The following is a 26,909-nucleotide window of genomic DNA, read 5'->3' as shown; positions in this document are numbered from 1 at the left end:
AGTTGTTCTGATGGTATCTAAACATTTAAAATAACAGACTTTTTAGAATTAGAAGGAACCAGTTAACAATCATTTAGCGTTATGTGTAGCTAAATATTCTTCCCATCCAAGGCCGCACTCTTGACTTGGGAGTCTGAAATGTAGACAAATTGTTTCCACCTAATGACAGTATAACAAAATGAGGAATTCTCAAATCAATTTTGACTTTTAATACCTTACACCATCTTGTGATGTCAAGACTAGCAGTGTTTAGTTAAAGAGGCATAACAGCTAGTCACAAACACAAATTGTCTCAGAACTCGAATAAGCACAATTTCCAAAGTATTGTTCCAGGCCAAGAGTTAACAAGTCTTAGATAGTAAAAATTGTATTTTAATGCTAGTCCAAACTAGCCAAAGGAAATCTGACACGAAGCCTAATATGACAGACAGCAAGCTTAGCTCTGCCCCTCCCCAACTCTGTTCTCAAGTGAGACACATGACTACCTCTAGGTATGACTCATTACTACTCCTATCCCAAGGGAATGAGCAGAAATCGTGTACATAACTCCCCTTAAAGGAAAGGAAAATAATCTCTTTTCCTTCTTCCTGTTGGCAGACACCATGGTAACCATCTTGGGCCACAAGATAGAAGCAACATAATAAGAGCAGAGCAAGACAAAGAAGCCTCTGTCATAGTAGCCAAGTCTGTATTTTAATTAGTATATCTAATATAAATGATTACTGATTCACCTATTGCACATACTGCTTTTTGATAATAGTATAGGCAAACACAACATGTACAAATGCAGAGTAACTGATATGCCTGTTCACATTTGAAAAATTATATGCCAAACACCATTAAATTTGATTAATAGGTCTAATGTTCCCACATATAAAAAAAGTTTCCTTGGAAATCCTGGAAAATTTAATGTAGGTATATGAGGTCTATGAGGACAAAGTCCAGCCATTATTAATATAATGAGAGCAGTTTGCATGACATCCGTGTAACCTGGCAACCAAGGAGAGTGGACTGGAATGCATGTGAGTGAACAATGACGACTGCACTGTACTAGCCAGTGGGGCAGTATTAGATGCTGTTGAATGAGCATGTGTAACTGTGGCCATTGCTTTCAAAATGGCTGAGCGAATAGAGCAATGAATCTGCCTCAAATTTTGCATTAAGCTTGAACATTATTCCTCTGTGGAAACTATTCAGATGATTCAGAAGGCTGCCGCTATGGGCAACTGGTGACTGGCAGCTTCATCATGACAATGCACCTGCTCATGCATCACACCTCATGCAGAGTGTTTTGGGGAATCATCACATCACCCAGATGACTCAGCCCCCCTACAGCCCAGATTTGGCACCCTATGACTTCTGGCTTTTCCCAAAACTAAAATCACCTTTGAACGGAAAGATATTTGAGACCATCAATGAGATTCAGGGAAATATGACAGAGCAGCTGATGGCAACTGAGAGATCTACGTGAGGTTCCAAGGTGCCTACTTTGAAGGGGACTGGGGCATCATTGTCCTGTGTACAATGTTTCTTGTATATCTTGTATTTTCTTCAGAGTAAATGTCTCTATTTTTCATATTACATGGCTGTATATCTTCTGAACATACTTCATATATGTGTTGATGACAGGTAGGTGAAAAATACAATGCCCTACACAGAAAAAGGGTTAAAGAAAAAAAATCTTCCCACTTAAATTTCACTTAAAATTACACAATAAGCTTCACATATTGTTCTTTTCAGAACTAAACTTAAAATCTAAAATACTGTATTTTGCCATGGATAATGCACACTTTTTTGTCTGAATTTTTGAGAGAAAAATAAGGATGCGCATTATACATGGGTATAATGATTACATGTCATAGGTAAAACGATGAGTATAATAATCCCATGTATAATGCGCACAAAAACGGCGGTGCGCATTATACATGGAAGCGCATTATACATGTCAAAATACAATAGTGTCATTATTCATTGATTTTCTCATCACACTTTTATCTCAGGGGGAAAAAGTTAAATCCTAAATTTCTATGAAATATAAATACCAGTGCGTAAAGAAATTATTGTACAAACTCAACATGAAATCCTAGCATCCAAATACTGGTTTCATATTTGAAAATTTTATTATGAAAAACAAGTACTGAAATTACCTGAGACTATGGTAAAAATGAAGACTTCAAGGAAGGGAATGCTGTAGAGTTGGAAAAGAAATCATGATTGAGTTTCTACCTTTCATAGGCTTCAGCGACCCTTAATCTCAGTATCACCTTAATCACTTATGCCATCCAATTCCTACAAAAAAAAAACAACAAAAAACCACAATGAACAAGACACATTACTAATGGAGGAAAAAGATATTGTACAAATACAATATGGAGAGACTGGTACCAATAATGAAATGATCATTCTTTGTAAATAATAAGCTATGCCTGAATGACCAGTTCAATGACTTGTTTAAAGTCTGAAACTAGGATGATACAATGGTAAGTAGTAACTATGATATAACCCTTGCCTTATAGAGAATAACTCGCCTAGATCTGGAGTTTACACATTCAGATATATGGGACATGGAAGGATATTCAGAGAATTACAGACCTAAAAGTTTAGAAGAATGAAAACAAAGATTACAAAACCACTGAAAAACATTATTCTTATCTGCTTTGTAATATCTACAAAGTAAAGAAAGGAGCAAACACAATACCAAACCTTAGAAATAACAAAGAAAACTAGTCATGTACAAAATGCATATGTAATCACAATAGAAAGGATTACAGTTGTAAAAATTAAATATCTAGTTTCAGAAACATAATCAGCAAAATCATCTTTGACAGAAAAAGCTTACAAAAAGATGAAAATCATCATAGAGAGACTGTGTACCATATCCAAAAATAAAAAATAAAAACCAAGACATAAGCTACACACAAGAAGAAAACCTCCTGACAGTATTTCTGAGCTTAATAAAACACTAAAGAATTTATGGAATTTCCTACCACAGAGGTCTTTGAAAATATTAGGTTCCTATCCATCAAGAACAATTCATATATACTCCTTCACAGGAAGTCTGGAGACCAAATAACATATGAAAACTCCTATGAGTTTATATCAGTTTTTACAATGGTGCAAGGTAAGAATAGTCTTTTTCACCTAGAACAAACCAGTAATAATTCCATCTTTGAATTTCAGAAAGTATATTAATTCACTTTTATAAACATTTCAACACTGTATCCTTATTTTTAAAAACTTCCAACTGTGATGAAGCTATTCATCCTCAGCACTCTTCTATTTCAAAATTTTCCTGGATACTTAGGCATGTCAATTTTTTCAGATAAACTTTTGTCCAAAATGAAATTCATTTTCTTTCAATAGGATTGTATCATATAAATGGTAATGAAATGACAACAGTAACAATAACCTGGGCAGAAGGGGGATACCACAATCCAGAATTGCTCCCATAAATAATATAAAATGCCTAGTTTTCAACGATGTATTATAAGATGTATATATTTTAAAAAAGAAAAATGTAACCCATATTAATGAAAAATAGCAGTCACTACAAACTGTTTCTGCATATCCCCAGATCCTGGTTTAAGCAAACAGAGATTTCAAAACATTTACTATAGATATGGTAAAAGTAAAAATAGCAGGAAAAAAAAAATCAATGACCTTAAAGAGAGACACATGGGTAAAAATTATCCAGTTTGAAGAACAGATGAAAAAAGATTGAAGAAAATTGAACAAAGTGTCAAAGACCAACTTACCAATATTTCTGGAGTCCCAGAAGGAGAGAAAAGGGCAGAAAAAAAAATATTTTTTAAATAACCAGCCAAAACCGTCCCAAATTTAATTTTTTAAAAGAAATCAAATCTACAGGTCTTAGAAGTTCAATGAATTTAGAGTAGAATAAATATAAAGAGACCACACCAAGACACATCATAAGCAAACTGGTAAAAGCAAACTCAAAAGAAAAATCTAGCAAGTGTTACAGAAATATCACTCAGCATGTTCAGGGAACCATCAGCACAATTAAGAGCTGACTTTAAATCACAAACAATAAAGGCCAGAAGACAGTGGCATCACATATTCAAAGTGCTGGGATAAAAAAATCCATCAACCAAAAGATAGCAAAATTATCCTTCAAAAATAAAGGCAAATATGGTCTCGGATAAACTAAAGCTGAGAGAATTTTTTGCTAGCAGAAGTGCCTATTAGGAAATAATGAAGAAGTGCATGAGCTGAGAGGAAAAGACCAGACTCAAATACACAGGAAGGAAAAAACAAAACAAAACAAAAACACCTGGCTGGTGTGGCTCAGTGAATTGAGTGCTGGCCTGTGAACCAAAGGGTCACCAGTTCAATTCCCAGTTAGGGCACAAGCTTGGTTGTAGGCCAGGTCCCCAGTAGGGGGCGCATGAGAGGCAACCACACATTGATGTTTCTCTCCTTTTCTCCCTCCCTTCCCTCTCTGAAAATAAAAAAAAAATTTTAAAAAAACCAGAAATGGTAAAAATGGTAAATACATGGGTTACAATACAGTCATGCACCCCATATAACATTTTGGTCAATGACAGACCACATATATGACAGTGGTCTCCCTTAAGATTATATGGAGCTGAAAAATTTCATATACTGAGGTCTTACCCATTGTAACATACCACAGTGCATTAACAGTATCTACAGTATTCAGTACATAACATACTGTACAGGTCTGTAGCCTAGAAGCAATAAGCTATACCATATAGTCTAGTTTATACCATCACGGTCTGTGTAAGTGCTCTCTATGTTAGTACAACACACTTCTATAACAACACATTTTTATGCATGTATCCCCATCATTAAGTGACACATGACTATATTTTTCTCATTTCTTCTCTTAATGTCTTTAGAAGACACAAGATTGTATAAAGCAATGATTATAACATTGTGTTGCTGGGCTTACAGCATATATAGATGCAATATATATCAGTATCACAGTAGTGAAGGGAGAAAATGGTGCTATACTGGAGTAAAATTCTATATTTTATTGATACTGAGTTAGTGTTAATATTAAGCAGAGTGAAAGAATGCACATTGTAAACCCTACAGCAACCACAAAGAAAATACCTTGAATTATGTTTAGTTAAAAAAAAAAAAGAGTAACTATTTATATAGAGTAATATAGCACACTAAAAAATATTTAACACAAAAGGAGGCACAGAGGAACAAAAACTGTGAGAAACATAAAAAACAAATGGCAAAATGGCAGATGTAAATCCAACCATGTCTATAATTAAATGTGAATGGTCTAAACAGCCCAAAGGAAAGGAAGAGTCTGTCAGAATGGACCAAAAAAAGATTAAATGATAAGCTGTCAACAAAAGACATGCTTTATATTCAAGACTGAAAGGAAAAGTTGGGGCTGGGGGTGAGGGGAGGATATACTATGAAAACAATAACCCTAAGAGAGCTGGAATAGTTATATTACTATTAAATAAAATAGCCCTGACAAATGTGGCTCAGTTGGGCGTAATTCCACAAAGGGAAAGCTCACAGGTTCGATTCCCAGTCAGAGCACATGCCTGGGTTGTGGTTCAGTCCCCAGTTAGAACAAGTACAAGAGGCAACTAACTGATGTTTCTCTCCCTCTCTTTCTCCCTCCCTTCCCTTCTCTCTAAAAATAAATAAATAAAATCTTTGAAAAAATATTTAACAAAATAGATTCTAAGATAAATATTACTGGAGACAAAGAAAAATACTTCATAATGATAGTGAGTCAAAAAATCTGGGAGATATCATAATAATAAGTATGTATGCACCTAAAAACAGAACAGAGCTCGCAAAATAATGAAGCAATAACTAACATCACTGAAAAGTGTAAAGAAAAAATCAAATAATCATAGTGGGGAATTTTACTCTAAATAACTGATAGTAACTAGACAGAAAACTGGCAATACAGAAAAGCTGAATCATACTATCAACCAACTGGCATATATAGAAAACTCCAGCAAACAAAAGAATATATATTGTTGTCAGGCACCATGAAATACTCTCCAAGACAGATATAAATGGACTGAAGTCATACAATGTGCTCCAACCATAACAGAATTATATTAGGTATCAATTAAATTAGAAACTAGAAAATCCTGAAGTGTTTGGAAATTAAACTTAATATTTCTAAATAATATATGGGTCAAAGAAGAAATTAAAAGAGAAATTAGGTAACATTTTTAACTGAATAAAAACAAAAACGTATCAAAATCTAAGGAAATTTTTAACTTTAAGTATGCATTTTTTAGAAAGCCTCCACCTTAACAAAACAGAAAAAGAGCCAACTAAATCCTATAACAAGCCAATGAAAGAGAATAATAAAAATCAAAACAAAAGGTAATAAACTACAAAAAAGAAAATTAGAGAAAAACTTGGCTCTTTAAAAAATAAATAAATAAATCAGCCCTGACCAGTGTGGCGCAATTGCCCATAAAGCAAAGGGTCACCAGTTCAATTCCTGGTAGGGGTATATGCCTGGGTTTTGGGTTTGGTTCCCAGTGGGGACACATACCAGAGGCAACCAATCTATGTTTCTCTCCCTCTCATCCTCCCCTCCCCTCTTAAAAACTTTTCTAGGTAAATTCATCAAAATCAAAGAGAAAAAGAAAAACAAATTACCAAAATCAGGAATAAGAGAGGAGACATTACTCTGACCCCTCTTCCCCAAATTATTCTAAGAACCTGAAACAAATGTTACATGTCAATTATACTTCAATGAAAGTAATTTTAAAAGAATTATAATGGAAAAAATATTATAAACAAATTTATGCTAACAAATGAGACTTCTATGAAATACACAAATTCCTAAAAAGAAACATTATCAAAACTGACTAGAGACAGAAAAATCTAACTATGACAAATAAACAAACTGAATTAGTACTTAAAAATCTTCCCCCACAGAAAAGAGAAAAAAAGACCAAGTCCAAATGGCTTCACTGATGAATTCCCTCAAATATTTAAGAAATACCTATCCTTCACAAACTCCTTCACGAGAGGAAGAGGGTACATTCTGCAGCTCCATTTACGATGCCAGAGTTACCCTGCCTGATACCAGTCAGACAAAGACATCACATGAAAACTACACACCAGTGTCTCTCATAAACAAAGATACAAAAAATGCTTACAAAATATTGGCAAACTGAATCCAACAATGTGTAAAAGAGCCCTTACACCATAACCAAGTAGATTTGGCCCATGAATGCAAAGTTGGTTTAACATTTGAAAATCAATTAATGTAATACACCATATTAAGATAAGAAAAAACAAAACCTACATGGTTACCTCAATAGACAGAAAAAAGCATTTGACAAAACTCAATATCTATTCATGATTTAAAAAAAAAAACAAACCTTCATCAATAGTAATACTAGAAGAGAACTTCCACAACTTGATAAAAGGCATCCACAAAATACCCACAAGTAACATCATACTTAATGGTTAAAGTTTTTCCTGTAAAAATCATGACATCCAGTTTACCCACTTCTATTCAACAATGAAGGTTCTAGCTAGTAAAATAAAGCAGGCATTAATTAATTAAGGTATCATGATTTAAAAGGGAGGAAAAAAGGTCTTCGTTTTCTGATGATTCTGTATTTAGAAATTTCCCAAAGATTCCACAAAAAGAGCTATGAGAACTAATGAACAAGTTCAGCACAGTCTCAAGAAACATATTCAGCAAGGTCACAAGATACTAGATCAATTAAACAGAAATCAATTCTACTTCATACCATATCTTCCCAACAAAAATCTGAATTGATTCAAATTTTCTTTCTTATCCCTTAACAGAGCTTCAAAGTTTTCAAATAGATTGCTCCAAGGCATTTTTATCTTTTTGTTATTGTCAATATATATCTTTTCTTCCATTATCAGTCCCAAAGTCTATTATTTGTATAAAAAGTTAATTATGCATATTCATTTTATAAGCACCTCCTTTAGTGAATTCTCTTAATATTATCAATACAAAAACAGGCAGGCAGATGAACTGGACTGGTTTCAGAAACAGCCACCCCCCCCATTAACAAGGAAATTTAGTGTATGATAAATGTGGCATTTCAAACATGTAGGAAAGAACTACATCATTCACCCTGGCTAGTGTGGCTCCACTGCTTGGGCACCAGCGGCAAACCGGAAGGTGGCGGGTTCGATTCCCAGTTAGGGCACATAACTAGGTCATGGGTTCGTCCCCAGTTGGGATGCCTACAAAAGGCAACCAATCAATGTTCTTCTCACATCGATGTTTCTCTCCCTCCTTCTGTTTCTCCCTCCCCTCCCCATCTCTAAAATCAATAAGCATGTCCTCAGGTGAGGATTTTTTTAAAAATACATCATTCACTAACTGGAAGGGGACAACTGGATAGTCACCTGGAAAAAAGTAAAGCTGGATGTCTACATCCATTGCTTATACCAAATATTTTCCATATAACAAGATTTTAAACAATTTAAACCATAAAATGTAATAGAAAACCTGTGTAAGTTTTATTCAAGTACCATAGTTTACTGAATCTAAAACTACCAATCTCAAGATACATAAATATTTTATGTGTCACTATGAAAGAAAATAATTTATTGTCAAACTATGACAAACCAGCGATTAATGTGATTCAGGAATGTTATAATGAGGAGGGACCACTGAGTCCTACAATTAATAGTGAAGAACTTTTAAACCTCACACAGAAACCTTCCCACCCTCAAGCATTAACAAATTAAAACTTCTGTAAGGTAAAAAAAAAAAAATCAAAAGATAAGCAAAACCTCAGTGAAAATAACCTGCCTAACAAATGAGAAGGGGCTCAGCACATGACCAAAAAGATCACTGAAAAATACACATATGGGCAATAATACTGGAAAAAGTGCTCACACTCATACTGAAAATTTGAAAAGGAATACTAAGCAACAAAAAACTCACGAATACTAAAAAGTCTGACACTAAGTCATGTTGTCAAAGTGGAGTTCCATTATCCAAGAACTACTGATACTGGGGCAATCTTTATAGTTACACAATTCATCCACCAAATTATTAAATGTAGATACTCTTTGGACCAATAATATTTCCCTCAAGAATTTATATTGTAAATATATTTTAAAATATGTGCAAAGACATTCCCAAGAATATTCACTATAATAGCACTTGTTACAGAGAAAGAAAACTAAAAACCTAAATATCCATAAAAGGGTGACAGTTAAAATAATTATGGAACATCCAATTACTGGGATACTACAGGGAATGAAATAAGGAACAATATGCAAAGACACAAAAGTTTACCACAACAAAAAAGACATGTTGTTTAACAATATATACAGTACGATCTCATTTGTGTAAAGTATATGTAAATACAGGTGGAGCTATAAATGCTCCCACATGTATACAAAATTTCACACACACACACACACACACACACACACACACACATGTTAACAGTGAATTGGAAAGGGGAAAGCCTTTTCTTTAATCTTATAATATTCTCTACTGCATCGGCATGCAGTCCTCTTATAATAAGCCCTTGCTAAGGAATGAGAAAAGCTGAACATGACAATTACCAGAAAACGTGGGGGGGGGGAACCAACTGAAAATATGGCCACTAAAACTGCTAATATTTTCACATCCTTGTTTTAAAAGATTTCTCAAATAAAATTTATGAGAGACATGAGAATGTGTGCCACTGACAGATATGTAAATACCCTGAAAACTGTTAAATGTTTAATTTCCTTTCACTTTTAAAGATAAAGCACAGGTCCAATATATGCATCAACATAGGTCAACAAGAAAGAAGACATGCAAGTAATCTACTTACGTGAGGAAAGATAATTATCTTCATCTTTTAAAACTAATAGTATTAATTCATTTCAATGTACAGGTGTTATATCTATATATAGTGGTATGCTATGTGCATGTAATATTCAAGCTATATATAGGTGGGTGTAAAAGGGAAAGGGATGGTCTAGTAAATGCAGTTGCTATCAGTGTGTTTATATGCAAGCATATGGGCATCTAACATAGGCAAAAAATAAAGACTGAGGAAAACAGAATTGGATTACCTTTATAAAATATGTCAGGCAAATGCCCATCCCGCCAGATCACTTGGTTGAATTTCCAAGCTGCTGATTCCTCCCTCTATCCTATAAAAGTACAAAAATACAGGTTACCCCCAAAAGAATCAGGATTGGACATGTTCTTAAAGTCAGGTATAAAGCAGTTGTATCTAAATATGCTAAATCCAACAAAAGTTTTTCCGTGACAGATACTGTTGAATTAAATCAAACTAGTAGCAACTAGTACTTAGTGCTAAATGGTATCATGAAGAAATGACCCTAACATTCATTGGACTTTTCCACATTTAACTTCTAACTGAGGATAAAGATTTCTTTAAAATCAGGGCAATAAATCTAAAGTTATCTTAAACAATTTAAAATAGGAAACAGCACAAAATGTGTTTCTTTAAAATCTTACGTTAAATACTCTCCATTATGCCACTAGTAGTATTTCTTCATGAAATCCCACAGTAACATTTCCCTCAGCTCAAAAGTCTAAATATATTAGGAATATAGTTTCTAAAAATACAAAAATAGTAAGTACTGAAAGTTTTCAAGGCAAAAGTATTTAATAATGCCAAAATGATCCATATTTTTAAACAGAAGATTAACACCCTTTGTGAATACTGCATTGCTCTTGGACACACAATGTCTTTGTGTAACTAGGATATTTCTTCCTGATACAGTAAATGGATAATTAAAAGCAGACACTTTATTATAAACAAGAGGCCAAATATAATTTATTAGGAAATAATGAAGTATTTTATAAAGGAACCCAAAAAATGTGTTGAGCCCTCACACATTTTTTAGGGCTCAATAAATATCTTGCAAATCAATATAGCTACAAAAGCAGAAAAATTAAGGAAACTTTAAATCTGTAGAAAATAACCAAGTACATTATTTCAAAGTTGTGTTATATAATTTTGTCAAGAGATTACAAACACTACGGCCTTCTGATAATCCAACATTTTGTAGTCCAGAGCTTTGTCGCTCCACCAATTACCAAAAACAATCTACTTTAAAATAATTTATTTCTATTAAGTTCTTAATTGCTTGCCTCAAAGCTTTTTTCCCAGATTTTCAAAAGGGCATATATGCCATTCTTCTCCATTATGTAAAAACTTCTTAAAATACATATTTCTATAGTGATAGTATCAAAAAGATAATAAAAGCCATTAAATATATTAACGTTACGTGCCACTTAACCATAAGGATACATTCTAAGAAATGCGACATTAGGCTTATTTCATCATTGTGCAAACATCACAGAGTGCACTTACACAAACCTAGGTGGGGTAGCCTACTGGACATTTAGGCTGCATAGTATATAGTCTATTGCTCTCTGTAGGGGAGGAAAAAAAATTTATCCTCTACCCTTCTGGGTTCTTGACTGAGACATCCCTGTAATAAAAGACGGATTAACAAGAGAAAAACAAAAATTTAATAGCATGTATACCTCCTGTATCAGTGGGAGAGACCCAGGAAAACCGGACAACTCGCCAAAATGGCTGACCCACCACTTTAAATACCATCTTTACTTAAGACGGAAGTAGATGTGGCTTGGAAGGAGTCAGTCAGTTATGGGAGGTTACCAGGAAAAGCATGGTAAACTAGGGTAAGGTTGTTGTGGGGAGTGGTCTTCTGAAATACGTAAGTTTCTAACGATAAAATCATCCCGCGTCCCCAACCCAGGAACTTGAGGGAGAAACCTTACAAATGGAAGTTTCCCTTACAAATGTATCTTTTACAAAGTGTAACTTCTACCTGGTTTTCAGAATTTTTCCCATGTCTTCAATTTCTTAAAATTAACCAGCCTAACATAATCCTATGCCAAACAGACATATTTCGAGGGCAACACATTCTGTTCCCCTACAGTTCTTATGCTACAAACCTTTACAGCACGGTACTGTACTGGACACTATGGACAACTGTAAACACAATGGTTAAGTATCTGTGCAATGTGTTACACTAGGAAGTTAGGACTAATAGGCCCTTAGGAGGGCTAGGGCACCAATACGAATTTTGCAGCTCCACTGTCACTAGGTGATAAGAATTTTTCAGTTCTATTATAATCTCATGGAACTAAGGTTGTAAAGGCGGTCCATCATTGCAGGAAACATTGTGTGGCACATTATGTTACTGTGGTAGTCATTACAAACAGGTAAAGCAAAACAGTATCTGCACTACACTGCTCCTCACCATTCTAATGTTCTTTACTGTATTCAACTTTCAGAATTTCTAACATGGCTACAAAAATAAAGTTGACAGAAAAAACATGGCAAACTCTGCATAGAGGAAATAAAAATGCCTTCTAATTATACATTTTAGTATTACATTCTGAATCTTTTTAAAAGTTGATTGGATATATCTAGTCCACAAACATATTACATTAAGTCATCTCATAATACAGTAACATCCACAGACTGAACAAATGTTTCTGAAATGTTAATTTTTTGTTTAAAAGGCCTAAATTAAGGCTGTCATACAGCGAAGAACATGACTAGACTGTACTGAATACTGTGGACAACTGTAACACAATGGTTAAGTATTTGTGCAATGTGTTACACTAGGAAGTTGGGAAGTTAAAAGAAAAAATAAAATAGTGAAGGAAGGAGGAAAAAATAAACATGCCTCTCTCCCACATGAACATGCACAAGATAATATAACCTCAAAGTCTAAATCTATAAACAGAAATTTTGGGGTATCTTTCCCATTACAACCTTTCTTCCACCATGGAAACCCACAATTTCCCCTAACCCACCTGCCATACGTCTCTATCTCTGGAACCCTAATTCACTTAGCATTATCTACCAATTTCATTTCTCCTTCCAAGTTTCTATCCCTCTTTTTCTTCTCCCAACCCTCTCCACCAACAATGGAGAAGAAAAGAACCTACCAAGCTAGAAACTAAAACCTGGAGTACAAAATAAGGGATAAAGTGACTTGGACAACGACCCAAAGGTCCGTTAATAGCTCCTTCTTTTCCTGCCACTCTCCCACTTCAGAAGTTAGTGTATATTCTTGCTTAGCAATTCTTCTGATTCAAGCTTTTACTGGCTAAATATTCCCTAATTATAATCATTTGTGCAGGTATAAACAGTCAAATGAAGATTAAAAACATACTCTAAATTGGAATTTTATATGTATGCTACCAATCATGATGTTTATTTTTAGTCTATATATGTTAATAGATCCATACTACAGTGTAAATATGGACTTCATTTTTTAGGGACTTCACATTTATTTAATAATTAAGACAATTTTTCTACCAATACAAATTTCAATAACTATGGTGCATAAAGAAAATTAATGAAATCTTCTACAGGGACCATTAGCTATTGTCCTCCCCCAAACTAAAATTATTTCATTTTAGTCCTGGCCAGCATGGCTCAGGTGGTTGGGTAGAGTCCTGCAAAACAAAAGGTCTCTGGTTTGATTTCCGGTCCGGAATGCCGAGGTTGCAGGTCTGGTGTCTGCTTGAGACACATGCAAGGGCAAAACGGGTCAATGTTTCTCTCTTATATCAGCCTTTCTCTCCCTCTTGTTCTTTCTACCTTCCTCTCTTTCTAAAGATAAAAATAAAATCTTTTTAAAAAATAAAATTATTTCGTTTTGATAGACTGGCAATATTCCAATAAATTTGCTAGCAGACGGTCTGATTTGTTATTTAAGCCAATGCTTTTGCCATTGAGTCAGTATTTTTGATCACTTGATATGTATGTACAACACACTACCTAAGTAAGATTTTTAAGACATGCACAAAATACCATGATTTCTACTCAAAGGAGTTCATAATTTAGCAAGGATAGTAAGTACACAAACAACAAATGTTTGTGATAATAATGTATATGTGGTAAATCAAAGCAGAGAGCAATTATTTTCCCTGGGCCACCACTTCAAAAGAAAAGGAAGAAAGGAGTTTTAATTTTGATTCCACATTTAAAAATGCTTTGGACTTTGCTTAGTAGTGTTCCTAGGGTTTTGTAGGTATTAACTCACTTAAACCAAACAACAAACCTATCAGATTGGTGCTATTATTATTCATATTTTACAAAAGAAAAAAAAGAAGGGTTAAATAACTTACCAAAGGTTATAAAACCAGAGAGGGGCAGAACTGAAATCTTCATTATGGTAAATAATTTATTGTGCTGTCCCCTCCCCCCCCCACACCGCCATCACTGTCGCCCTGTCAGCTTTCAGACCTCATCTTCCAGGGTGTCCAACCTTTTGTCTGGACCACATTAGCAGAAGATTTGTCCCAGACCACATATTAAATACATTGCAACACATAATCACAAAAAAAAATCTCATAATGTTTTAAGTAAACTTACGGCTTTGTGTTGGGCCACATTCATAGCCATCCTGAGCCACCATGGGCCACAGGTTGGACACCCCTGAGTCTAGCTCACTCCACTTGAGTCTCACTGACCAGACCTCCTTATCTTCAAGATCTTCGCGCATGCTACCACCTGTAGGGCCCACTGCAAGGGCTACTCCAAGGCCTGAAATACTCTTCCCCCAGAGACCCTCAGAACCAAAAATTCCCTACCAACTTCAAGTCTTTGCTCACTCATCATCTTGTTAATGAGGCTTTTTCCTGCCATGACATTTAAAGTTGTAACCTGCCCCCACATACATTCACCTAATTCTCTTTTTATCCATTATACATTTTGTATAGTACTTACCACCTCTTAACATATTATATAACCTACTTATTTATGATGTTTTATTATTTTTTACTGCCCTCAACCATAAGTTCCACAAGAGAAGGAATTTTTGTTTGATTCACTGATACCTTTATCTCACGGACCTAAGACAGTGCCTTGCAAATAGTAGATACTGCATATTTTTAAATGATTAAATAAAGCTAAATTTCAACCCAGGAAATCAAGCTAAACCACCACACAACACTATCTCTCGATTACAGAATCACAGATGACACCAAGGCATCTCAAGAAGTCACATGAACCTAATGAATCAGCGGAACCTGGTATTAAAACCAGCCTCATGGGGTTCTGGCAACATTACCCTTCAGCCTGATAATGTCCCTAAAAAGGCTCGAAGGTCTTAACAATAAAGAAAATCAACCTACTGAAAAGTCTACTGTAAACTTTATGAAACACTATTACCAAACAGAAAATAATAATTCATTGCAATGTAAAGAATGGGTTAATCCTACCTAACTAAATTTCCAGTCTTTGTTATAAAAGAATGCTAATAAAGGATTTCAGAAGTACTCTGTTAGAAAAGCTACAAAAATTGCATGCACTTTACAGTAAGTAGGAAGAGCTTCTTCAGTTTCCTTCAAATATTTCACATGCTTCATGTTTTGGTTCAAAGATAACTTCTACCTGATAGATTATTTTCAAAGTGTATCTTTATTTTGTTTGCAGAGTGTACTTTCAGCCTACCAAATTGTTTCAACTGTCATCTGTGCCCAAAAAAATTGTGAAAGATAAGGTTTATGAGTGAACCTATCAAAATCCAGATAAGAAATGTTAATAAAAGAAATCCCCACAAAAACTGTCAAGAATATGAATTTCTAAGGCAAATAAAACAATATAAAAAAGAATCTAATCAAAACTTAACTGTTTCATACTTTCATTGTATCATGTACCTTAATAGCACTTCAAATATTCAATATGGCCAGTCTAAAAAAGCCATTCATTGATAAAGAACATAGTTCTTAGTTAAGATTATCTTTTTTAAAACCTTGTTTTTAGAGTTGCATTGAAATGTGTATGCTTACAAATCTTTTTACCTTATATACTTCCATAAGCAATGTCAAAGAAAAAGGCTACCTCTGCCCTTTAAATGTAATCAAAAGGAAAAAAAAACCCAAAGCAAAAAAAAGAATAAATCATAGCACACATGGCATAAGAATCTGAAACAAAAAATGCTGTAGCTAAAAGTCCTTTAGCATCTTTTAACTAGATCATCATTTAATATAATTAGTCAAGTTCCAATTTTACATTGATTTTTACTTTTGTGAAAGTAAAAAGCTTGTTCTAGGCATGAGATTTCTATGAATATGGTTAGAATTTCTATATAGTAATAAAACACAGACATGTGTGTTCTTTTAAGAACTCTATCTGAAAAATGGTCTAATGGTATACAAAGTGGGACAAAAATAGGTTTGCAGTTTTTATATGGAAAATAATACAATAAATAATAATGCAAGAATAGACTGTTTTGTATATTCACAACAGTAAATCTTTTACCCAATTCTGAAATTTTCATGCCCAGATCTATTCCAAGGAAGAATGACAGCCCAACCAATTCAAACAAACCACCCCAGAAATTACCCCATTCAGGTCTTTTCAAACCATTTTCCTTTTCTACTCTCACCAAAAATCAGGCCAGTATCTCATAAACTCTGCAACTACTGTAATTAATCCACTTCATTGAAAAGAAAAATCCTATAAGGGATAATCAGATTCTTAAATGATAACTGACCAAAGTGAGTAAAATCAAGCCACTAACTGAAAGTCTTCACCTGCCCTTGACCTTTGCAAATCACCTAACCAGTGCACAACTCCTTAGCTAAGAAACCAACTTTCCACCCACATTAGAAAACACAACAGTAAGCATTTTTATATACTCCTCAAACAATAAATCACTAAAGAGATAGAACTGACCTTTAAATCAAAATCACTCATTGAGGGAACCCACTTCCCAAATCAAGTCCAGCAAGTGGGAATGTAAACAATGTAACCCTTCCCAAAATTTACCAATAGAAATTAGTTTTTACAATTTGTAAGCCACTACACTCAAGGAAAAGCTGCTTTATTAGTCCATGAATTTTCAAGACATACATATTAATTTTGTAAACAATCGTAAAATACTTTGTACTGTGATGATCAAGATCATTCAGGCAATTTTTCAAATGATCTCCTCAAAGATGATATAAGCATAACCTGATAAAGTACATAATGGTTTACAAAGTGCATTCTCATGACACATTTCACTTGAACCTTACAACCACCTGAATATTGTTATTGTTTGTTTCTGTTCTATAGATGATGAAACTGGGATTCAATGGGTCAAGTATCCAAGGTTACACAATACCTAAGTGTCAAGTCAAAGACTTCAACCAGATCCTCTGCCTCCTAATAAATGCTATTCTAACACAGAACCATGAGAGGTCATTCCCAAGTTAAAGTAAGTTAATATTACTCTTAGCAAAGTTCTGAAGTTCCAAAAACAAAACAAAAAAACCCTTTGAAATCCAACATCAATGAACACAAAATTTGAAATTAAATGTTTATCTATCAGTTATTATAGAAATAGAGAAAATTCATCTGGTTTTTATGACACAGAAACTATTCTACTGTAATAAGAGAACCCTACAAAAATTATAGGAATACACATTTAAAAATTAGCTTACATATTTGATTTTTTAAAGTGTCATTCTTTGTAAACAAAAACATAGTGTTAAAATGTTATTAAAATTCAAAGATAAGGGGAAAGAGTAATTATTACTTCTAATATGAAATATAATTAAATACTCTCATTTAAAAACTTGTATACGGTTCATAAAAAGCCAGTTCATCATTTGACAATTTTCACCTTATTCAGTACCAAAGTCAATCACTCTCATCTGCCTCAAACACACATCCAGGACTAAACTAGGTAGACACAATACAGAGGTGTACCCATATGTACAGGAAATGGATTTTAATCTGATTAGGAAGCTGAGATTCACCATCAAGAGTCAATCAGAGAGTATTTCAAGAAGTAGCTGCAAAGGGCGCCCAGTGATTTCTCCACAATTGCAGCAACTGTATTAAATTTGAAACATGTTAGTAAGACTGTTTTTTTCTTCCCCTTAATAAAAGTCAATTTGGCAAGTTAACTTGTTTTTTAGAAACATAGCTTCTACTAATGCAGAATGGACATTTTCTTTTTTGAGGTCAATTTATTCTCAGAGTAGTAGGAAATGTAAAAGCAGGACATTTTATCTTACCTTTTCAAACTATAACTTAGAAACAATACAAGACTTACAGTATTGTTTTGAAAAATGCCTAATATTAAAATACTATTTATTACTGAAATTACTAAACATCTTATATACAAATAATCTATTAAACACATCTTTAAACAAAATACCCAGACTTTATAACCTCATTTTAATTAACTACATAACAAAATTCTATTCATATGATAGAGGCATAGTAAAATAGCGTGACTCTATTCCCTGGCGCCCTCTTGAATTCATTTAACTGACCTCCCTAAAATTTGTGTGTCCAATATTGTGAATTATAACCTGAGCAAACATTTATATAGTGCTTAAAACATCACAAAGCACATATGCATATACCATTATTTTCAAAGCTGAAATAACCCACTGATGGAGATCACTCCCGTTCACAAAAATTAAAGATAGGATAAGATGGCATAGATCTGTTTTTCCCTGATCCTCCTCACCAAACACAGCTCTAACTCATGATAATAACACAAGAGACAACCAAAGGAAAATTCTGAAAAGTGTTAAGAAGGCAGAGAACCGGTTTGGGACCTCCAGACTGGAGAAATAAAAGAACAGCAGGATGTTTTAAGTCTCTACACACAAAAGAAGGCAACCCAGACTGACACTTCCCAACCACCAATTCAGCAACTGAAAGCAGACCAGAGAGTCACATTCCTCCCCCAAATTAAAAGAGAGTCCCTCTGCAATATCAGGGGAAGATCGACTGGAAGCCCAGCCAACAGCAAACACCAAGAGAAGCAATTCTTCCTTCTCCACCTGGTCTGAGACTCCAGCTTTCTGCCTAGAGATATGCTTAGAGATATAGATGCCAAGTAGGCAAAACTAATGGGCCTAGCAAGAGCAAGAAGCTCAGTTTGGGTCTAGACTTTCCTCCCTCACCCAGAGAAGCAGAGACAGCAAAGAATGTTGGGGCAGGGAGAGGCAGCAGGAGCACCCCACTGCAATCCCCTCCCTGAAGGAGAGACGCCTGGCATGGGGAAATCCCTTTTGCTCCCTCAGGAAGCACCAACAAAGACCACTGGGAGTCCAGCAGCATCCAATAAATCAAGCTGCCCATGAAGGCCCTGAAGATTAAACTGTCATTAGAACCAGTGCCTACAAACGTGGGCCAAGACCTATATGCTAAATCTATACAGGGTGACTGCCTGCTAAAAAAAAGAAATGTAAATAGGGTCCAGAACCTTCTAAAATAACAGATAAAATAGAAATAACACAAGAAAATCACAACATGTGTGAAAAAAGATAATCAACTAAGGCCAACAGAGAGAACAATCAAAATGTTGGAGTTATCCAACAGATTTTAAAGCAACCATAATAAAAACGTTTCAGCAATCAATTATAAATTTTCCTAAAACAAGTAGAAAAATGGAAAATCTCTGGAAAGAAACAGAAGCTATAAAAAAGAAGCACAAGGAAACTACGGAACTAAAAAGTACAATACAATAGTTGCCCCCTTGTTTGTGACGGATATGTTCCAAGAACCCAGAGTACCTGAAACCATGGATAGTATCAAACCATACATATACTATGTTTTTTCCTATACATACATATTATTAATACACATGTATGATAAAGTTTAATTTATAAACCAAGCACAGTTAAGAGGTTAACAATAACTAATAATAAAAAGAGACCAGAAATTTTCAACTGTTGTGCCACAAGAAATTTTAAAATGTGCAATACCTTACTCTTTAGTGAGGGACACTGACTTTTTTCCCCTTAAATCATCAAATAAAAAAAATGACAAGGGCCAATACAACAATAGCCATCCAGTGTGAATTAAGCAAATTTATTCCTTTTTTTTTTTTGTGGTCAAATCAGAAAAAATTTATTTCTTAGTGTGCAGCAGAATTTTAGTAATTAGTTTATATGTGCCATGAGATCAAAAAGGTTGAAAATCACTGAAACATAACAATTTTAACAATATACTACAATAAAAGTTATGTGAGTGTGGTCTTTCTCCTCAGAATCATATTGTACTGTACCCACTCTCTTCTTGTGATGATACCAGCTGATAAAATGCCTACGTGATGAGATGATGTGAGGTGAATGATACTGACATTAGAACGCAGCATCAAGCTAGTACTGACTTCTGACAACACGTCAGGAGGAGAATCATCTGCTTCAGGTAATCCTGTATCACCAGGCCTAACAATGTCTATGGTCGAATGTCAGCAGCAGAAAATGTCACCTGGAAGTTTTAATATTTTCAAACTGTGGCTGACCACAGATAACTGGAACCACAAAAGCAAAATCACATGAGAGAAGAGATTACTGTAACAGAAAATTTTAAAACTCACTGGAATGGCTCAATACATCTCAAACATGGAGATGATAGGAAAGAGAATCAATGAACTTTAAGACAGAAAAAAAAAAGAACTCACCCAGAGAGAAAGGAAAACAAAAGAAGAGCTGAAACAGTATTTGAAGAAAGAAAGGTTGAAAACTTCTCAAATGTAGCAAATACAAACTTACAAATCAAAAAAAACTAAGCAAACCCAAAACACAATAAACCCAAAGAAATTTACGTCAAGACACATAAAAATTAAATGTTCAAAAACTGAAGATAAAAACAAACAAAAAATCCCACTTTCAAGGCAGGCAGACATTAAAGACATACTTGCCTATAATGAAACAATTCAAATGACACTAGGTATCTCATCTGAAAACACAGAAACCAAAAAAAGGTGGCACAGTATTTTTTGATTACTAGAAAATATGAACCACCAACCAAGAATTCTACAGCCAGTGAAACCACTCTTCAGGAATGTCCTACTCCATTCAGGCTGCTTAATAAAATACCAACAAATGGGTGGCTTATAAACAAAAATTTATTTCTCACAGTTCTAGAGGCCAGCAGTCCGAGACCAACGTCCCAGCATAACCAGGTGAGGGCTCTCTCCCTCAGATGGCATAAAGGCGGCCTCTTTCATCACATCAATAACCCCATTCATGAGGTCTCCCCACTCATGGCCTAATAACCTTGCAAAGGCTCCAACTCCTGATACCACCATATTGGACATTAGGATTTCAACATATGACTTTTTTTAAAAGAATTCTCAAAAGAAGAAAAACTAAAAGAATATGTCACTAGCAGAAATACAGGTATATACAGAGCTTATCTTTCTATCAGTAGTTTTATAAATCATACTTGATGATTGGAAACAAAAAGTATACCACTGCCTGATACACAATTATATTTCAAGTTGAGAAGAAAAGGCTAAAATAGGACTGAAGTTTCAACACTGCAGTAGAAGTAATAAAATGCTGATACCAATAGACTATGAAAAGTCATATATGCATTCTATAACTACAACCACCTACAAAAACTATACTAAGACAGACTCCAAAACAGTATTATTTTTATTTTTTTTAAGAGGGGGAGGGAGGGAAAAAGAGAGGGAGAGAAACATTGATGTGTGAAAAAAACATCCATTGGTTGCCCCTCACATGTCCCCAACTGGGAAACTTGCCAGCAACCCCAGGCATCTGTCCCAATCAGAGCAGTTGACCCCTGGGTTTGCAGGATGGAGCCCAATCCACAGAGCCACACCAAAACAGTCAGGGCACCAAAACATTATTAATAGGTCATTTATAACAGATGGAATCCTAAAACATGTTCTAGTGATCTTCAGGAAGACAATCAAAAGGCTGGCAGGGTAGATTTTTATAATCATCCAACTATATGTTACTAACAAGAAATTTTTATGGGGGTAGGGGGATAAGTGGTAATGGAAAAAAAATTTTTTTAAATGAACAATTAAAAAATAAAATAAAAAAATAAAGAAATTCTAACATACATTGAAAATAAAAGAATGGGAAAACAGTTAACTTTTTTTTTAAAGACAGAGAAGCCAAATTAATAACACAATCAACCAAGAGTCTAATTGGTATGTATACAGGAGTGGGGGCAAAAATAGGGTTTACAGTGTGACATTCTTTTGAGTTAGTAAAGCTATTGTAATAATCATAATCTGCATGTCTTTTTCCATACAAACAACTGTAAACCTACTTCTGCACATCCCATACAGAATAATCCACACAACAGAAGCAGAATTTATATACATTTCTCTTGAAGCACCCATGGAACATTCACCATTGACAGACCATATGCTAAACTATAAAACAAACCTCAACAAATTTAAAAGAATTAAGATAATACAGTGCATTCTATGGCCATAAAGAACTCCAAGTAGAAATCAGTAACAGAAAGACAACAGGAAACTCTCTGAACACATGGGATAAAAACAACGTACTTCTAAAAAGTCTGGGAGTTAAAGAGAAAGTCTCAAAGAAAATTTTAAAATATATACATAAGAGTTAATGAAAATAAAAACGTCATAATATGTGGAATGCTGATACAGCAGTAATTAGATATTACTAGTATATAGCACTAAATGCATATACTAGAAAGGATGAAAGATCAAGCCAGTAACTTAATTACCTGCCAACAAACTAAAAAAAAAAAGCAAAATTTAAACCCAAAGCAAACAGTAGAAATGAAACAATAAAGAGCAAAAGTCAATGAAATCAATAATTAAAAAATAGAGAAAATCAATAAAGCAAAAATTTTGTAAGCCTCTAACATGACTAACAAAAATAAAAGGAGAAAAGACACAAATCACCAATATCAGGGCTGAAACAGGGATATCACTATAGATTTGCAGCAATTAAAAATTACTGTGGTAATACTACAAAACAACTTTACACTTTTAAATTAGAAAATATGAACCAATTTCTCAAAATTTCACTACCAAAACTAAACTGAAACAAATTCCATAATCTAAACAGTTATGCAATTCATAAAGAAAAATGAATTCTTAAATTTAAAAGTTCCCCAAAGAAAAGAATCTCCAGGCTCAGAAAGCTTTGCTGGGGTGCTCTACCAAAAATTTAATAAAGAATTAATCTCAACTGTTCACAAACTCCTCCCAAAAATATACAAGGGAATATTTCTCAATACATTTCAACTGGTCAGTATTAATGAAACCAATGATACTAAATAAAGACATCCTAAGAAAAGAAAACAAGAAGCCATTATCGCTTATTAACATAGACACAAAAATTCGCACCCTGACCCTGTGGCTCATTTGGTTGGGGATTGGCCTGCAAAGCGAAAGGTCATCAGTTGACTGCCGATTCCAGTCAGGTCACATGCCTGGGTTGTAGCTCGGGGCGCATATGAAAGGCAACAGATGGATGTTTCTCTCTCACCATAGACATTTCTCTCCCTCTCTCCCTCCCTTCCTCTCTCTCTAAAAGTAAGTACAATATATTTTTTTTAATCTTCAACAAAATACTACCAAACCAAATTCAGTAACACATAAAAACAATTATGCACCAATGCTAAGTGGGATTTATCTTGGAATTGCAAAATCGGTTTAAAACCTGAAAATCAACCAATATATTATTACCCTATGAAAAGAATAAAGAACCTAATATATAAAAATATAAATAAACCTTTATATTTTTTGTAAATAATCTCAGTAGGTGCAGAAAAACATTTGATGAAGTCTAACAAACTTAAACAATAAAAATACCCAACAAATCAGGAACAGAAGAAAATTTCCTCAACCTGACAAAGGCCATCTAAGAAAAATCCCGAGCTAACAACATTATACTTAATGTTAAAATACTGAATGCTTTCTCCCTAAGACCAGAAACAAGACAAAGATGTCTACTTTCTACTCAAAACTGTACGAGACATTCTTCAGGCAAGAAAATAAAATAAAAAGCATTCACATGGAAGGGAAAAAGTCTCTATTTGCAGATGACATGATACAATATACAGAAAACCCTAAAGAACCGACTAAAAAATTACAAGAACTAATAAATTCAGCAAGGGTGAATAGTACAAGAACATTATACAAAAATCAATTGTATTTCTATATATTAGCAATAAATAATGCATCAATAAAATTAAGAGAGTATTGTCACTTACAATGGCATCAAAAAGAATAAAGTACTTAGCAATAAATTTAATAAAACAGGTACAAGACCTGCACACTGAAAAACTATAAATTACACCTTTTAAATAAATTAACAAATACCTAAACAAATAGACATCTGGTGTTCATGGATCAGGAAACTTTAGATTGTTAAAATGAAAACATTTTACCAAATTAACCTGCAAATTCAATACAACCCATGTCAAAATCCCAACAGTGGTTTCTGCAGAAACTGACAAACTAATCCTAAAAATTGGTATCAAATTACAAGGGACCCAGAATACCCAAAACAATCTTGAAAATGAACAAAGTTGGAGGATGCATACTTCCTGATTTCAAAACTTACTACAAAGCTACAGTAATCAAAAACTCTGGTAGTGACATAAAGATACAGACATACAGATCAAGGAATAGAATTGAGAGTCCAGAAATAAACATCTATTTTTATGGTCAAATGATTTCTGACAGGGTGCCAAGATAATGCAGTGGAGAAAAAATAATCTTTTCAACAAATGTTGCTGGGGCCAATAGGTGTCACATGCAAAGGAATGAAGTTAAGACCCCTTCGTCATACCATATACACAAATTAACTCGAAATGGATTCAAGAGCTACATGTAAAAACTAAAGTTATAAAACTCTCAGGAGAAAATATAGGAATAAATCTTTGCAAGCCAGGATAAGGCAAAGCCTCCTTAGATATGACTCCAAAAATACAAGCAAAAAAAGAAAAAGATAAATTTGACTTCAAATTTCTCAAAATTTAAAACTGTTACAATAGCATCAAAAAGAATGAAGTACTCAGGAATAAGCTTAACCAAGGGGACAAAAGACTTACACACTGAAAACTATACAATGCAAATGAAAGAAATTAAAATGCAAATAAATAGAAAGACATCCCATGTTTATGTCAAAAGATCTATACTAACCAAAGCAATTTACAAATTAATGCAATCCCCATAAAAATCCTAATGGCCTTTTTTACAAAAATAGAAATATAATTCTAAAATTCAAATGGAACCACAAAAAAACCCCAATAGCCAAAACAATATAGAAAAACAAAAAAGCTGAAAACTTCACCTCTTCTAATTTCAAAGTATAATACAATGCTACAATAATTAAAACACTATAGTTCCACCATACAGATAGACATACAGACCAGTAAAAGAAACACAGCCCAGAAATAGACCCATACATATAGGGACAAACTGATCTTCAACAAGACTACTAATACTTGGCCATACAAAAAGAGTAAAATCTTACCGTTTCTGAAAGCATGAATGATCTAAAGGATATTATGCTAGTGAAATAAATCAGTCAGAGAAAGACAAATACCATAATGATTTAACTTATATGTGGAATCTGAAAAACAATATAAACAAACAAAACAGAAACAGACTCATTGATACAGAGTACAGACTGATGGTTGCCAGAGAAGAGAGGGGCTGGGGAACTGGAGAAAAAGGTGAAGGGATGAAGAAGTACAGATGGGTAGTTACCAAATAGTCATAGGGATGTAAAGTACAGGATAGGAAATATAGTCAATAATATTGTAAGAACTATATATGGTGCTGGGTAGGTACTGAAGGAACACTGTAAAATATTGTCTAAACACTATGCTGTATACCTGCAATTAATACATACTGAATATAGACTGTAATTTTTTAAAAATAGAAAAAAATTTCTGAATACACAATGGGGAAAGAATAGGCTTTTTTAAAAAAAGACACTGAGAAACTCAATATACACATGCAAAAGAATAAAAATGGACTCTTACACCATACACAAAAATCAACTCAAAATGGATTAGACTTGAACATGAGGCTTAAAACTGTAAAACCCCTAACAACACTTAAAGGGAAAAGGTTCAAGAGTTTGTCTTGGCAATGATTTATTGGCTATGACTCAGCAATTCCACTCATAGGTATATACCCAAGAGAACTAAGAATAAATGTTCACATAAAAACTTGCATATGAATGTTCGTAGTACCATCATTCATAATAGCCAAAAAGTAGAAACAACCCACATGTCAGTCAACTGATGGGTAAACAAAATTAGTAATATCAATGCAGATTACTATTCAGCAATAAAAACAAATGAACTGCTGATACATGCTACATCATGCAATGTTATGCTAAATGAAAGAAGCCAGACATACTGTTATGATTCTATTAATATGAAATGTCTAGAATAAGCAAATTCATAAAGACAGAAAGTAAAATATTAGGGGTTGCCAAGGGTTAAGGACAAACAGAATGGAGAGTGACTGTTAATGGATACAAAGTTTCTTTTTAGGGTGATGCAAATGCTCTAAAACTGATTATGGTGATGGCTGTACAACTCTGTAAATACACTAAAAACAACTGAAATGGGTAAATTGTATTGCATGTAAGCTACAGCTCACTAAAACTGCTTAAGAAAAACTACATGATGCCTAGATTTTACTTCAAAATAATATGGAAGCTCTAAACAAATGGAGAGACTTTCCATGGTCATAAACTGAAAATCTCTATAAAAGAAATTCTCCTCAAATTAAATTATAATTTCTTCCATTCCTATCAAAATCCTAGCAAGATGTTTTTTGTAGACATAAACAAGATTATTCTAAAAGTTGTATGAAGAGAAAAGAAACTACAATAGCTAAAACAGTCTTCACAAAGTAAGAGGAATACTCCACCTGATGACTGTCTTACAGTTATAGTAATCAAGCCAGTGTGGTACTGACAGAGAGATAAACAGATAGATCAATGGAACAGAATACTAAAACCCAAAAATAGAGCACCAAAATATGCCCAACTGATTTCTGACAATGGGCAAAAACAATTCAATGGAGGAAGAACAGTTCTAACAACAAATAGTGCTCAAACAATTGAATATCCATAGACAAAATAAACACACACCACATAAGTCTTGACCTAAACT

The 26,909-nt window shown here is 34.0% G+C and overlaps 1 protein-coding gene across 6 annotated transcripts in view; it reads right to left on the bottom strand.

Moving 5' to 3' along the window:
• The window catches only part of ZNF148 (zinc finger protein 148), a 183,336-nt gene that overhangs the window by 82,838 nt on the left and 73,589 nt on the right, over window positions 1-26,909 (bottom strand). For all 6 annotated transcript variants that reach the window (XM_054575177.1, XM_054575175.1, XM_054575180.1 and 3 more), the window contains 2 exons: window positions 10,057-10,137; window positions 2,148-2,289 (listed from right to left, as the gene is read on the bottom strand). The gene's annotated coding sequence lies outside the window, so the exon portion shown is untranslated. The remainder of the gene's footprint in view (window positions 1-2,147; window positions 2,290-10,056; window positions 10,138-26,909) is intronic.

Source organism: Pteronotus mesoamericanus, unplaced genomic scaffold, assembly GCF_021234165.1.
Source record: "Pteronotus mesoamericanus isolate MK-2021 breed Mesoamerican mustached bat unplaced genomic scaffold, CSHL_Meso_final contig_27, whole genome shotgun sequence".
NCBI classification, from domain to species: domain Eukaryota; kingdom Metazoa; phylum Chordata; class Mammalia; order Chiroptera; family Mormoopidae; genus Pteronotus; species Pteronotus mesoamericanus.
This window is presented reverse-complemented; position numbering and strand designations above follow the sequence as displayed.